This window comes from Lycium barbarum, chromosome 1 (genome assembly GCF_019175385.1).
Source record: "Lycium barbarum isolate Lr01 chromosome 1, ASM1917538v2, whole genome shotgun sequence".
Lineage (NCBI taxonomy): Eukaryota > Viridiplantae > Streptophyta > Magnoliopsida > Solanales > Solanaceae > Lycium > Lycium barbarum.
The window spans coordinates 69,032,047-69,035,737 of NC_083337.1; the positions used below are offsets into that span (position 1 = coordinate 69,032,047).

Consider the following 3,691-nt stretch of genomic DNA (forward strand, 5'->3'; position numbering starts at 1 on the left):
GAGGAATCATCCTGATAACACAGCTCTATCGCACGATCTAAGACGGAAAGAAGGGTAGTATCCTAAATGCCCTGTAGCCTCCTGTTTATAGGTGTGGTGCACAACACACCGATAAACAAGACTCTACTAGACACGGTCTGTAGACATTCCGAGGACGAACCGCTCTGATACCACTTTTGTCACGACCCAACCCCGTAGGCCGTGACTAATGCCCGATCTGGGCACTCAAACACATTCTAATATACAGCAGAAGCCGACGAGGCTTTATTTCAAATTTAGCTAATTTCCAGAAAAATTTCGGCAGAGTTTCCTTTGTTTTACAGACTATCCCATATACCCTGCACGCAGAAAATACCAACAAAGGCCACACACGGCCAACAGAGTAATATTTAAATATATGCGGACCGGCCGCCGCGGCGAATGGGATCGCCCAGACACAACATATACACACAGCTGTACAGGAAGAATCCCAACCCACAAACATGTCCACAGACCTCTAACAGACCGACAGAATCATATGACGGGACAGGGCCCCGCCGTACCCATGAACGAGGATATACATATATAGAAGTGACAGACTATACCAAAAGATGGCTCTGAATAAAAGAGCGCTCCAAAAATAGCAGAATGAGATCCTAAGCGGACGGATCAGCAAACCTGTCGTCGGTACCTGCGCGGCATGAAAACGCAGCCCCCGAGGAAAGGGGGTCAGTACGAAATATGTACTGAATATGTAAAGCCTGAGTTGCAGAAACAAAATCATAACTGGTATAGAACGTACAGAAATAAACAGAAAAATCCAAAGTATCAGATACATAATTTCAAAACATGCAGAGTGTGTACAGAAACATATGTCATATCAAATCCGGCCCCTGCCAAGGGACTCGGTAGACAGAACGTGGCCACCCTCCCGACGCTGGTGCCACAACACAGAAGAATCAGAATAGGGGCATAACCCCGTAACATAATATGTCATATCAGATGGCCATAGTAAATCATATCAGAACAAGCGTACATGGCACAACATACTCCACAAACCCATGTACGCGTATACCTGCCCCCTCACATCGAGGCACGACGAACAATGCAAAGGATCACGCTTGACAACATATCCTGGCCCGGGCTCAGTGTGGGAAACATTGGGGCATCCACGAATGGAGTAGTGAGAGACTAATGCAATTAAAATATCATGAATGTTTCCATAGACTCGATGAGGCATATCAAAGACAAACCGATCCAATGAAGTCGGAAGGAATCATAGTAAATGAGTTTCGAGTATCAAAACAATTTATCAGACTTAATGGGATATTTAAAACAACGTTTGTTAGGTAATTAGAATGGTAGTAAAAACGTTTCTTTTAAGAACTATTCGAAAAGAAGACTTAAGTACATTAAGGGCAAAACCGAGAATAGTGGGCCCACCTCGGGACAAGCAAGGCGATGGGTCCAAATTACGCCCTTTAAGCTTATGGAATCACCTATAAAGGTTCTACGGACATTCTGTAGTTTTCCAAGGAGTTTAGAGAAGGTTTGCATAATTTCCAAGAAAACATACCAAAAGAGTTCAATCTTACTGAAAGAAAAAGTGATATTTTCACTTGCGGATTCCGAGGGGCAGAAAGTCTTTCGAGGCCCGAATTCGATCCTAATACACTTAGGCATGCCAAAAGAAGGATCGGGGTAGCTTTACATACCTTTTGAGCTTTTTAAGCCTATCCGAGCTCACTCTCCGTTTCGTCGAAAATCTGCAATTGGTCACATTTACCAATTGTAAGCTATAGATGCTACGAATTCAATTCAACTCATATTTGTCTACCGAAATTTCAGCAGCACTTCCCCTATACATACAGCACCCCCGAGAATTCAACTCGGCTCACAATCATCAACAACAACCCAAACAACAACATCAACATCAACAACAAACACTAGAAACACAATATGGCACAACTAGTTCTATTTGCCGACATAATGCCATAACCTTTACTTTAACCTTAACTTTCAAACTAATCTCAACGATTTCACATTCATTATCAATCTAGATCACCACAAGATAGTTTAGAAGCATTTCATATCGATTTCTTAAATTATACACACGATATACATAATATACAACTTTCCGCCAAAGTCATAACTTGTTCAAAACATCAAATCTTTGGCATACATATTAATAACATGTTTCCAACTTCCAAATTCATCAATGATCAACACAACTAACAACTAAATAACTTCATTTTCCTAATGTCGGAAAATCATACTAAAACGACATAAGTTTCTACATTCCATTTCAATACCAACTCATATTATCCCATCTTCATTTACATTGAAAGCATCACAATAACACACTAAACAACTTAATCCATTTCTATTCCTACTCCAATATACCACACGGCCAATTGCTCTATTTATCAATTCAACCAAATTTATTCAACTTTCATCCACAATATGAATTCCATCACATTCACAACTAAAATATAACATAGTTCAACACATTATACGTATACAACACATATACCCTCACGACTACACACCATATTCCAATCCCACTTTGAAATCTTCCAATTTTCCATACAATCAACTCATTCCCACATACTACAACACAAACAAAACATCATAACACAATAAAAAGAGATAAATTCTTACCTTATTTTCTAGTCTTCTTCACTTGAATAAGTGATCAAATTGAGGCACCAAGTGTTCTTTCTTCCAAAGCAACTACACCAAGTTATAAAGGGACCTCAACTTAGTAGAAATTCACCAAGAGAAAAATTTTAGGAGCAATATTTTTGGGGGTGATTTTTCCAAGCCAAACCCGAGCCCTCTTCTTCTTGCTCTCTCTTGTTTTGCTTTTTGTTTGTTCTATGCTTCTTGAACAATCTAAGGGATAAGATGATATATATATAACATGGTCCCCTTATTAATTAAACACATGGGAAAATTAATAAAATCATGGGCTTGGCCACTATGTTGGCCGGCCACCCCTTAGCATTGGGCCTTAATTTTTCATTGAATTATTTTGTCCCAATGACTTATAAGTCACATTTTGTAATTTCCGAAACTAATTCCCAAAATTCCAAATTTGCCCTTGGCCTTATTCGACACTTCCACATTAATATCCTTTCATACACAACTCCTATGTCAAATAAAAATTAATTATAACCTTATTTCTTACAAGCCAAGAATATTTCCAAATTTTTCCAACGTGTTAAAACACGGGATATAACAAAACCCAAGGAGGGTTAAGGATTAAAGTAGGAAAGTTATAATAACAGGATAGTTGAAGGAAGAGGAGAACAAGATAATTGGAAATCATTAACCATAGGAGTAAGAAGGATATCTTAACGAGTTAGCGGTAGGAACCCGATTACGCATCCTGGAAACAACAAGGATGATGGATTGACACTGTTGATTGGGAAATTAATAGTATGGAATGAGAATTCATGTGAGGTCTGAAGATTTGATCTTAGGGGAAATAGAATGAAGTGCAAGGAATGTGCATGGGAGACCGCTCGGTCATAACATCATAAATATAGTTAAAGGTTCGATGAGCAAGGATAGAGAGAGTGTAAACTGTAAGGATTCTGTGCTAAGGGCAAAGGTAACGGGACGCTCAAAAAAAATATGGACGCACAGCTGCGACGCAAACGCGTGGTTAAGGGGAATTACGAGTAAGTGAGCTAAATGAGTGAAAGGA

The 3,691-nt window shown here is 39.3% G+C and overlaps 1 long non-coding RNA gene across 1 annotated transcript; it reads right to left on the bottom strand.

Moving 5' to 3' along the window:
• Positions 1-490: 490 nt before the first annotated feature.
• Positions 491-2,818, bottom strand: LOC132639807 (uncharacterized). The gene is made up of 3 exons (XR_009582124.1): positions 2,641-2,818; positions 1,695-1,745; positions 491-670 (listed from the first exon to the last, which is right to left on the bottom strand). It is a non-coding gene; the product is annotated as an uncharacterized LOC132639807 (long non-coding RNA).
• Between the last annotated feature and the right edge of the window lie 873 nt (positions 2,819-3,691).